The sequence below is a fragment of the Triturus cristatus genome, chromosome 11 (genome assembly GCF_964204655.1).
Source record: "Triturus cristatus chromosome 11, aTriCri1.1, whole genome shotgun sequence".
Lineage (NCBI taxonomy): Eukaryota > Metazoa > Chordata > Amphibia > Caudata > Salamandridae > Triturus > Triturus cristatus.
The window spans coordinates 177,500,223-177,512,736 of NC_140594.1; the positions used below are offsets into that span (position 1 = coordinate 177,500,223).

At 45.3% G+C, this 12,514-nt stretch overlaps 1 protein-coding gene across 2 annotated transcripts in view; it reads left to right on the forward strand.

Annotated features, from left to right (window-relative positions):
* The window catches only part of CUX2 (cut like homeobox 2), an 864,175-nt gene that overhangs the window by 536,575 nt on the left and 315,086 nt on the right, over positions 1–12,514 (forward strand). The window lies entirely within an intron of this gene.

Below are 12,514 nucleotides of genomic sequence, written 5' to 3' on the forward strand. Positions count from 1 at the left end.
AGAACCGGACGAGGCACCGAAGATCAGTGCCTGAATTTACATCTAATAGTCAGCAAATATACTGTCGCAACAAAAGGGGCAATCTACCTGGCTTTTATGGACTTGTCCACAGCTTTTGACCTAGTTAATAGGTCAAAGCTGTGGACAATGCTCCTGGAGCTAGGTTTAGATCGGGCCCTGGTGAACTTCCTGGCAGAGCTCCATAGAGATCTGACAGCGGTCATTCGTATGACACAAGATGGGAAGTGTACCGCTGGTCTTAAGTCCGGCAGGGGAGTGCGCCAGGGGTGCATCCTGGCCCCAATGCTATTTTCTCTATACATAAACTCACAGGGTCCTACCATGGCGGCAGCATCCGTTGATGTCCCGCGCATGGGGGGAACCCCAGTGCCTGTTTTATTATACGCTGATGACACGGTGCTGCTGTCAAGGACCCCTGTGGGTTTACAACATCTACTAAATTCCTTTGGGGACTTTATGCAAAATCTGGACCTCGTGACAAATGTAGAGAAATCGCATGTTATGGCCATAGGGAAAGGTAGGAACAACATGAAAACTCTCTCTTGTAATGGCTCAGTAATAACGAGAGTGAAAGTGTTCACCTATCTTGGCGTAGTGTTTGACGACACAGGGTCCTGGGCACCCCAAGTCGCTAATAAAGTAGTAGCCGTGAAAAGATCATCGGCGGCTATATTGGGCTTCGCGAAAAGATTGGGTGGCAAACCAGCTGAGGCCATATTGACGATCTATAGATCAAAAACTCTAGCCATAGCAAGGTATGGGGCAGCAATCTGGGGCTATAAAGATCTAGCCCCGATACAGAGAGAAGAAAATAAATTTCTGCGATCTCTCCTGGGTCTCCCCCAATCCACATCATCCTTTGCAGCTCACTTGGAGCTAGGGTTAGGGTACATTACAGACATGTTAAATATGGCGCCGCTTTTATTATGGATCAGAACTTGGCTGAACCCCAACCTTACACTAAACCACAAGATTATTAGTGATTGTATGGGGCGGGACAGAGTGGCGGATATTCAGTGGTTGACATTTATTAAAACATCAGCAGTACATCTGGGTCGCCCTGAACTATATTTGAAACCGGAAAACCTGCCCAAGGAAGATATTATTTGGGTAAAAACTCATTTTATAAAATTGCGAGAATTAGAACGAGAAGCAAAGGAAATTATTAAGCCAACAGTAAGGTCACACTATTTGTTGATCTTGTCATTGTCAATTCAACCTTACTTGACTACTGTTACCAGATCCTATCATCGGTGGCTTTTAACAAAATTTAGATTTAATCAGGCACATTTTCTGTTGGGTATTTACGATAAATGGTGCACCCCAAAGGAGAACATGCCATGTGAATGTGACAATTTTTCTGATCAGGATCAGCTACATTTTGTGTTTTTCTGTTCTTTCTTTCTGGAAAGCAGGAAAAAGTTCATTAAACCACTGTTAAGGGAAAAGGGGTTTGTACAGCTTAAACCCGCACTGTATTATCTACAACTAATGGAGACCCCTTTAGTGATGTTTGGTGTAGCCAATTTTTTGATTGCATCAATCCGCGCTAGAGGGAAGAGACTCCGGATGAATGCAGGAGCTGTCACTGCAAATGTTCATTTTAGTTCAAATAATATAACATAAATCAACTTCCATGTAATATATGAAATATCACTGTTATGAACCATGAAATATCTGCTACCATAAATTTTTTGTGTATATTTGTGTTGATCCATATGTATATGCTACTGACTTTTTATATACTTAAAAATTTTTATTTGTATGATATGTTCTGGAATTTTTTAACATTATGTATTTGTATAGTATACTTTTATGATTTTTAAATAATCGAATAAAGTGTTTTGACTTGACTTGACTTGACTATCTCTGAAATGTGTCCCTTTCTCACCGTTCACACAACAAAAATTCTCATCAGTTCCATCATATTTTGCCAGGAAGGCTTTTGCCTGCCTGCCAATGCTCTTGATTGTGATGGCACCAAGAGATTGCCCAAAAATGTGTAGTGTGAGCTACATTCTGGAAGGTGTGAAATGATGGCTGGCTCTGATGAGTTGCACTCTTTCCTGCTCCATTGTAGAGACCCATGCGGCATGAAACTTCATAATATGCATCAGGTCCACATATGAAGAGGACCTCAGTAATATACTCCAGCTTGCCTCTTGCCTCACCCATGTATGCGGGCTCATACCTTCACCTCTTATTTCCAAACATAGTCCATCAGATTCGCCAGCATGAAGCGACAGGGATGGAAGCGCAGTGGGCATTTACTGCCCTTCGTTGATGCTCGTTTCTCCACATAATCTCTAACTTTTAGTTACAAACTATGGGCCCGATTCAAAAAGATACACTTACGCTTTTCTGTAACTTTACTTTTTTTTGGTTATTCGCAGACAAACAATGTAATAGTAACTTTAGGACTGCGGAGACTCCGCAGTGAGGGCGGAGAACTCCGCACATAAAAAGATAGGTCTGTCCCATTTTTGTATCTGTCTCTGCAGATAAAAAGATGGGACAGATATAAAAGTGTTTGTTTTTTTACCTTTGTCTTTCGGGCCCTTGGTGTACATGTACGAGCAGTTGTAGTATTGAAACTCCAGCGTATTCACAGTATATGTCTGTGTAAACTTCACCCCTTTTGTATTTGTGCCCTTCTTACTACCCCTTTTTCAAAATGTTGGTGTCTTAAGTCCAACCAGTGTCGCAGTAAGAGCCCCCTCCCTTTTGCATTTAGTAGGGCTTGGCAGAAAAAGAAGATGCTCTTTTTAGGTCTCGGCTAGCGAAGGTTGCGCTTGCGCAGTCTCGCTTGCGAGATTTAATGACTTGGAGAAGAGGGTCTTGAACCCGCCCCTCTTCTCCATTGGCTGGCCTCTTGAATGCTGGCCAGCCATTGGAGAAGAGGTTTGTCTCTCCGAACAGGCCCCGTCCTTTTCGGATTCGGGGGCGTGTTTTTTGCTACTTTTCTCATTATCTCCTCCAGCCAATGGCAAGAGGAGAGAAAAGAAAAACACGCCCCCGAATTCGAAACCGCCGCTGCCTTTCTCCGAGGCATTTCTGCTTCGCCTCGGAGAAAGGCAGTGGTGTGCTTGTTCTCTCTCTTCGCAAACACAAACAACGCACCCAGGGGCAGTTTTGTAGCGCCTTCGCCGTCAGCGAACAAAAGCGCAAAAACAGCGCTCACCACCGAAGAGAAACAGTGGAAGATCTGAGATAGGGAACCGAAGAGGAACCCTTCTGAAAGCTGTGCGAGCACATCACAAGGCCTTAATCGATCATCGCGAGGGCAACTGTAAGAAGGCAGCCCCCAGCAAGTGCTCTGGACACCTGGACAGGTCCACAGAGTCTGACTGGCGCCCTTCCCGCCAACACGCGACTCCTGGACCGTTGGTGCCACCGGCGCTAGTTAGGAAAAAGACCGCAAGGAGCTAAGAGGCCTCTTCGCGCCAGAGTCCTCCGTGACCGCCTTTTGGCAAGAACACACACGTCTAGGCGTTACACTTTACTAACCGCGCCAATGAAGAAAATAGCCCGTCCCAACCGGCAGACTGAGTACAAGTGTGGGGACCTGGTCTTCGCCAAGATGAAGGGTTACCCGCATTGGCCTGCACGGGTAAGACCGAGATTTTAGCTTTGCACGTTTTCCAAGGCGTTTTGAGTGTTGTTAACTTTTAAAATAAGCCACCGAAACTCGTGAGACGTCTTAATTACCGAGACAGGCTTTTCATCGTCTCTACCACCTAACTTGTTGAGATTCTTTTTTTACATAATGTGTTAAAAGTAAGTGGAAACCGCTTGCGGCGCTTTGACGATGGTTAGCTGGTTTTCACTGCTACCCAATGTATATTCTCGAAGTTAAAAGGGATTACAATGATTTAGAATGCCATCAGTTTGTAACTAACTTATTGTTTAAGTTTTCACTTTCAGTGATTAATGTACATTGGAACTGCAGCACAATACGAGTAGTAAAAGTTCCATAAATATGGCGAAATCTGTTTGGCATAGTTATTGATAATATTGATTGTATCGATGCTGGTTTGACCTATTTGAGGCAAGCCATGTCCGGGTCTCACAGCTTTGTTGACCCTGGAGTCCTTATTCCTGAGATATTCCCAGATCCTTCCCATCATGCCTCACGTGGGTAGGTAAAGCTGCCTGTTATGGAACGCCCACTATGTCCTGTCCTATTATCTATTATAAGCTATTCCATTGCCGAAATTATCAATGCGCACGATAGCAAGGCACATGTTGTTTTGGTCTCTTAGTATTCATCTGCCTGGCCGTCGACCACCATATTGCCTACCGAGAAGTTTGCTTTGGCGGCAACGTCGTTGGCGTCAGCGTTGTTGGTGGAGATGTGCAATCCCATTACATAAGCTTGGCGGTAAAGTCCATGTTGCACCAATTCCGCTACAATTATATACATTGGGGATTTTGTCGGATGTATTTGTAGTAATGTGTTTACTTATGAGGTCACATTAATGTTTTGTTATTGTAACGTTCCACTGCATGATCTTTGGGCTGCTTGTTTAGTGCACATGTTCATGGAGAACTATCATTCTAGGGGGTTTGAAGTTAGCTTCGCTTTTACTGTCTTTACTGATGCTCACTGCATGGGTGCCTATAAAAAGTACTCGAGAAACGTTCACGAGCTTCCATCTTTCCATACTACAGTATTCCATCATTATATGACCTAGAGAAAAGGCATCCAAAGAGTCCTCTTCGTGTCCAACAATAAAAACAAAGTTCTCGCTGCTTTTAAGTTTTCACGGTCAGTGAAACATATATTGTAAAACATAACACTCTACAAGGTAGGTCTTCCAAAGTGCGATGCAGTGCTTGTGGGGAGTGTGCTGCCCAGAAGCTGAATATAATTGGGTGCATTTACATCTGTAAGTTCAAATGGGTGGCAACTACTTGCCAAAGAAGACTGTATTTTACTCTGAAAGACTAATGAGCCCTGTGTTATAATCCACTCTAAACGTGGATATGGTTGCCTTAAAACTGTACATGAACCCGAAGAGACCATGCCGGCTTACTGTTAAGACACGATTGGGTGGTAACAAAGCCTACTCAAGTGTTGATGAGTGTTCGGGTGATAACTATACTTTTATGTAAAAGGCAAGCTGAGTTGATATCATTTCGAATATAATGGGGTGAATGATATGGGAGGATATATGGGGAGGGTTTAGAACGTTACAGGGCGAGAACCTGTGGTTGAAAGCTGCATCTATTGGTTATTTCTCCAATAAATCTTGGAATTGGAATTTAGTTGGTGTAGTATAGGCTACGCACATCTGTGTGTTTATTGTTGTCATCCCTTGGACACTGGTTGTGTTAACTACCTCTAATGCTGAGTTTTCAGATTCTGAATGAGGCACCGCTTGCATACTCGATATTACGCACAGCAAAAGTCTGCATGTTTGCCTTTTTCCAGGTCTTTTCTGCTGATGAATCTTTGCAACTTGACACGCCGGAATCCGTCAGTAGTAGACTGAGGTTGCGATCATTATTCGACAACTGGTAGTTCCAATCTCCAAGCAAAATGAAAACAGAATTTAGCTCCTTATTTGTAAGCAGGGCCTCAGTATTCGCTTCCTGCATATGTACTGGTCTGTATATCTGTCTCCTGAGCTTGAGCTATCACTATCAATACCTATGGCCTGGTAGTTGCCTAAAGTCCCCGCCTCTTCACCCTCAACCCTTGGGGTGGGCACGCTCCCGGCTCCCATGGGGCTCCCCTCCCCCTTTTACCCCAAGGCAAACAATTCAAGCACCACACTGCTTTGGATTAGGGGTCGGAAACCCACGGCCGTATTTTATTAGATAAAATAAACAAACTTTAAAATGTATTTTTATTTACATTATGCACACAATACGCAGAAAGTCCAATACATTGATAGGTACAAGCTGTCAATTGGCTAACCTTAACATGTTTCTAATACATATCTGTTCCTATCATAAGCTAAGCAATGAAGATATTCTCTTTCTTCGTATCCCTGTTAGAGCCTACGGCAAGGTCAACAAGCATTACAATGCAACGGTCTATTGGCATTGCTCATGACATTATTTTTGTTTATGTTTTTGTTTTTAAAACATGTAAAGAAACGGCATTGTTATTTACAATGTCAATAGCTTAATCAGTGTGTGTGTAGGTGGCTCTGTGTGTGGGTGCAAATGCAATAGGTCTCGCATTTGAGAGTGATTAAGCTATTGACATTGTAAATAACAATACCGTTTCTTTAAATGTTTTAAAAACAAAAACATAAACAAAAATAATGTCATGAGCAATGCCAATAGCCCTAACTTTACCAATGCCGAGACCATTGCATTGTAAATGCTTGTTTACCTATGAGGTTGAAAGCACAATTGCTACAACAGATTGAAATACACTGTGCGATGACCACTACCTAAAAAACATCATGTGTGTTCATAACACCAGCCAGTTCATCCAACCCTTGGTGATGCCTATGAGTCACAGATTTCAGCCACACAACTCACACTCTTAGGGTGTGTATAAAATATCCACTAAAAATGAGTTGTCCGGATGATGCAATTTAAAAATAAAATAAACATTTTGTGAGCTACATTGCACTTGAATGTGTGTTGGACACGTTTGTGATCTGCTTTAATGGCTGTATATCAGTTGGAGTGCCCTGTGAGAAGTTGGCCTGGCATATGCTGCCCACTAGATATAGTGGGCACAGCATCTTGCACCAGTCCAAACAACCCTTTTTGATGATAGGTTTAAAGACAACCTTTATTGAAAGCTATCCTAGTGGTAGACATAGAGAGCAGCCTTCAGGCTAAGTCTTGAAGGAGTGTAAAGCAGCTTGGTTTCCAGATTATAACCTCTTGAATTACTAAATGAAAGGAGATCCACACAAGGTATATATAAAATATATGTATTTATTTCTAAACACTCACTACTAATCTCTTTATGAGATTAGAGTCCCAAGATACACAATAATACAGTTCTAAAACAACAGTAAATAGCACAATATACAATGGGCCCTAGGGGCGGACCAAACCATATATTAAGAAAGTGGTATAAGAACCACGACTTGACTAGACACAGTGCCTAGAGCGCGTAGAATCGCTGGGACCCCAGGGAACCACCCAAGGTAGTGATACAGGAGACCCACAGGGGACGTGTGCAGTATGAGAACACAGTCACGAGCCCCGTACTATTCTATGGAAAAGTCGCGGTTGGAATTTGAGAAGTTAAGGACACTTAGGAGAGGACTTTGAGAAAACCCCTTTAGACTTAGGGGGTTCTTGGGCCAGCAACCACGGGAGCACCATAGTACTCGAGTTACCTCGCCCAGCGAAGCCGGGTGCATAGGTGTGAAATGGTGTCGGGAATCGTCGTTGATTTCAATGGCGATCTGCTGCAAAGTGCTGCTGCCGGGAAGAAGAAAAGTGTCCAGTGTGATCCAAGCCTGGATCGAAGATCAGAAGAACCTGAAAGCAGAGGGGACAGAGTCTGGGTTACTTGCAATTGACCAGGGGCACGATAGACGAATATCCACCAATGTCGGGTGTTTCAGGTGCGAAGAGGTGAAGCTTGACTCTGCAGCCACGAGGACCAGGAGGTATCGACGATGACGAGGAGCTGGATTCGAGCTATCCCACGAAGGATGTCGAGTGCTGCGGTGTCGTTGCCTGGATTGGACCCAACAAGCCTTGGCAACAGCAACCCACGCAGGAAGAGAAAAGATGCTTTGGTGCGGACCAGCAAGGTCCTGGGGACTTCCCAAGCGATGGAGAGTCAGGGCACGTCTGGAGCAACCAGTTAAGCCCAATTAGAGTTAGAGTTGCCTTCACAGAGACCCACCAGTCGACGGACTAGGGATCGCGAAGGGACCTCGAGAAAAAACACAAAGGGCCAGCTCACGGAACACTTGTGGAGTGTAGGTGGGCAATCTTCGATGCAATTGCTGCTCGGGGTCAGAGCTACAAGTAACCCAAAGCTCAGCTGCAGGAGTCGCTGGAAAGCTGATGCTTCTGCAAAGTGACACAGTGTCCAGGGGTTCGGGTTGCACGGTCGCCATGAGGGATACGGACCTCAGACTTGCTGTGGGCACTGATCGACCTCTAAGACCACGGAAACCCACCTCCTGTGTTGCAAAATTCTTCGGAGTCCTTCGGGAGCTTCGGAGATGCCAACCGGTCAGATGCGTCTTTGGTGCCTGCCTTGCAGGGGAGTAACTCCTTTACTCCAAGGGAGATTCTTCAGTCATCTAGTTCAATGTAGATCGTCAAAGTTCCAGGATTCTGTATCAGAGTTTCATCCAGGTGTATTCTAAAGTCCTGTTGCCAGGGGTTTCTATCTTATACCCAAGGAAGGGGGTTGGGCAAACTCTAGGGACCCACCTATGGGAGGGTCAGGAAAGAGGGGTGGCTACACCCATTTCCTTTGTCCAGTTTCGCGCCAGAGCAGGGGCTGGTAGCCCCTGCAACCGGTTTGAGCTTGACTATGCACAGGGACACCAAATTTGCCCCCAGTGCTGACTTCAAAGCATTCTTGGAGTGCACCCACCCAGTCCCAATACACTAAAGCCTGTCTGGGAGGTGGTGACACCTCCCTGTTACAGGAAACCTATTGTCCAGGTCTCCCCTGCAGGAGTTTCGTCCAGCAGCAGGAGGGCAGACACGTGTCTGTGGCTGGCAGCATCCATTTTGTGATGCCAGGGCTCTGTTAGCTGGTACCGGGTATACCGGTGCTGTCATGTCTCTCCCTCTAGAAGGGTGAGATCATACTCCCACACCAGTTACTGGTGTCGGGGTATGAGTCCAAGGTGTTTGACACCAAACACGACATGTTTCCGTGCAGCCATCCGAAAGTTAGCATTTACCGCTTGGTTATAATGCACTTAAGAGTATATGGTTTGGCTGCATCACAAACAACCCCGGAATAAAGGTTCCGAAGGCTGCAGAGGGCCTCTGCTCATGCATGGGCACCCTCTAACATAAAACCCAGCACCCTGCCTTCAGAATTAGTAAGGCCTGCCATAGGGGTGACTGATAGGTTTATATGTGCCGTGATATGGAGAAATATAGTGAACCTATATCTCAGTAAGGGGTGCATGCACCACCTTACCCAGGCTGCAGTAGCAGTCCTGTGGTGTCATTTTGGAAGGCTTCCCAGGGGTGGTATAATACATGCTGCAGCCCCTGGTAGGCCTCTGGGGTACCTATGCCCTGGGTACATAGTATACCACATACTAGGGAATTATAACGGTACCCCAGAATCCAATCTGGAGTGTACCTAAAGTACTGGGAATCATTTTAGAGAGGAAGCAGCTAGGCTAAAGTCGAAAAACAGTGAAACATTGGCAAAAAGTGGGGGTAACTATAAGCAGATCCTACTCTCCTACATGCCCCCTGCTACTCGTGGAGGATATTTAATTGGCAGTGTATCTAGACATTGCTGTAGTGTAATAAGGAGGATCAAAGACTCTGATATACCTTTACTGCATTTGATCTACTGGCTCCATTGACTGATGGTACTGTATATTGAGCTTGCCCATGACACTTGTGAATCAGCCCAGCATATAGAATATATATTTCATTTTGGGGTTTTATGTAGCCACAGCCTTAAAACTACTAGTCGAGAAAGGGAGTGCTTGCACAGGTTAGCAAGCGTGTTAAATAATGTGAACAGAATCAAGGAGGCATTTTTCCAACAGCTTTCAGTATAATATATAGTAAATCTGCGTTTGTGATCAACACAGATCTTTCCAAAGACTTTGTAGCACATGAATCTTGGAGGTGAAATTTGAAGAAATTAAATAGTATTTATATAGCACAGAAATCACCAGGCAATGAAAAGACCAAAGAGAAGGCCAAGAGTAAATTTCCACAGGAAGGACTTGCCTGAGAAATAGTGTTTTGTAGAGAATAGTGTTAGGGAATGGAGAGAGCCAAGAAGAAGAGACCTTTTGAGCTTCATTCACTCATACAGGAAATCAGAGAACAAAAAGTGGATTTAAGGCACTGGTGTGCTTTAGTTCATTAATATTTTCGTAAAGACCCAGTATAGAAACGGTTTCCGTGCAATGCTGCTCAGAGGCGTCGAAAGGGGTTCCCTGTAATACTGCATAGGGTTGTAGAAACTGGTTTCATGTAATACTGCATGGAGCCTTTGATAAGGTTTCCCTGTAATGCTGGATGGAGGCCTTTCTCCTGACATGAGATTGTTTTATTACCAAGCAGCTACAGCTGAAAAAGGTTTATTCATGTAAAGTTATCTACCCACGATCAGGTCCTTCTCAAATACCTTTCTGCAGTTTTTCTGCTTAGCACCATTTTAATAACCTGTTGTTAAAAACATTTTTAAAACCAATCACAACCAGTGACAATGAATTGGTGATGATATATGGCTGCATTACCAGTGCTCCATTGCCAGCTATGCACATGATCTGTGGATTTACAGTGGTTCTCATAATCCAGTTGGGGCCGGTAAGTCCTGTTACTGGCCCCCTAAGAGTTACTGAGGAATAGTGCTCTTTGTCAGCTCATTTTTTCATATAGCTTCAGTCCTTCTTCACCTGGAAACATATACTCTGTTATTTAGGCTTAGGATTTGTAACTCCTTTGTCCTAAAGATAATTGCTGACTTCCATTGTAGATCGGGAGGCTGTTCTAAAACTAAAGAAAGATGTGATAATCTTGACATACTAGAACTTTGAAATTGTATCTATATTCAGTACAAAGACAGGAGATGGTTTTATGATGTCTGTTGCAACCTGTAGAGGGAATTTGGTTGGTAGACACGCTTCCAATTGCTCCATTACATTCTAAGTGAAATAAAGAAGAGTGAAACCTCACCATTCTAATTACGTAGTATCATTTTTAGGAGACCCTCAACCACTAGTTCTAGCCAGTGGTATATATAATCTCCACTGATGTACCCTAGTGGATAGCTTCATCATCAAGGTCTCTACATGGATATGGGATAGTCCAGGTTGGTAACTCCTCCACCAGAAGGAAGAGTTTCTGAATGTACAATTAGGTGGGGTCTGTAAAGTGTAACGCCCTGAACGTCTCAGGATCGTTTAACAGACACGACAATGAGGACGCAACCACTTGTGAAGGGTTAGTTCTTTTAATGAAGGCAAATAAAATACAAAGAACAAACAAAAGTTATAGTCACTGGAATCCTCCAGGCTAAGTACGTTACCAGCCCACAGCACGGATGGTCCTAACCGTCCTCTGCATATACGCCGATCCCGGCGTATGCCAACAGAGGGCAGAAATGAAATGGCCGACAATGCCAATCGGTAGGCTGTGAGGGGCACGAAGAGTGTTGGGGAGAATCGAGGAGTCAGGGAAACACCCAGCCGGGGTCTCTACCTGAAGGGAGCAGCCGCTCAACCTCTTCCTCAGACTGCACCGGGACGCGGAGTCACCTCCTGGTGATGCGTCACCGATACCCCAATCACAAGCAAGAAGACTGAACCGAGAGCAGCCGCTCGATCGATCCTGTGGACTTCCGAGTCTGTAACGCGGCAAACACCTCCTGGTGTGCGTTACAGCTGGCAGTCCCTGTGTCTCTGGTCGGGCTGGGAGTTACGACTCCAACCAGCAAAAGCGCCACTGCGCTTGGACTCAGCCGAGTCAAAAAGCGAAGCTCAATGGTTGACCGGTAGAGCTTCCGGGTCCTTCACAGGTGACGATGGGGCAAGACACGGCCCAGGGAGTAACGACTCGACCTACCTCCGTTCTTGCCTTACTGGAGCACCACTCCGGAACACTGCTCTTCACGAAGCAGGTACGTCGGTGTAAACACAATATCCGACAGCCTTGTACCTCCCGGTTCCTCCCTTTATAGGGCGTGTTTTCCTTGAGTTATGTAACAGCTCTCCTGTTTACATAAGGGCGTGTTTCCCTTGAGTTATGTAACAGCTCTCCTGTTTACATAAGGGCGTGTTTCCCTTGAGTTATGTAACAGCTCTCCTGTTTACATAAGGGCGTGTTTCCCTTGAGTTATGTAACAGCTCTCCTGTTTACATAAGGGCGTGTTTCCCTTGTATGACAGGAATTCTTGACAGTACATCCTCCCTCTCAGCGGCTCCCCACGGGTCCAGCGCTGGCAGGAAAACGCCGATGGAACAAGGAGACCAAGCGCGGAGCATGAACCCCTTCAGCCGGTTCCCATGAATGCTCCTCCGGGCCATAGCCTTTCCACGCAACCAGGTACCACAGCTTCCCCCTGCGCCATTTGGACGCCCGTATGCCCGACACTTCATACTCCACCTCCGACTCCACGCATACCGGCCTAGGTGTCCCAGACGGCTTGGAGGGTGCTGGTTTGAGCAATGATACATGAAAGACAGGGTGTATCCGCAATGACTGGGGCAAGCACACCTTCACGTTCACGGGACCCATACACTTGGTAATTCGATAGGGGCCCATGTACTTGGGATGGAACACACTGTTCTTTCGAAACCTCATGTTTCTTGTGGATATCCAGACGTAGTCTCCAGTGCGG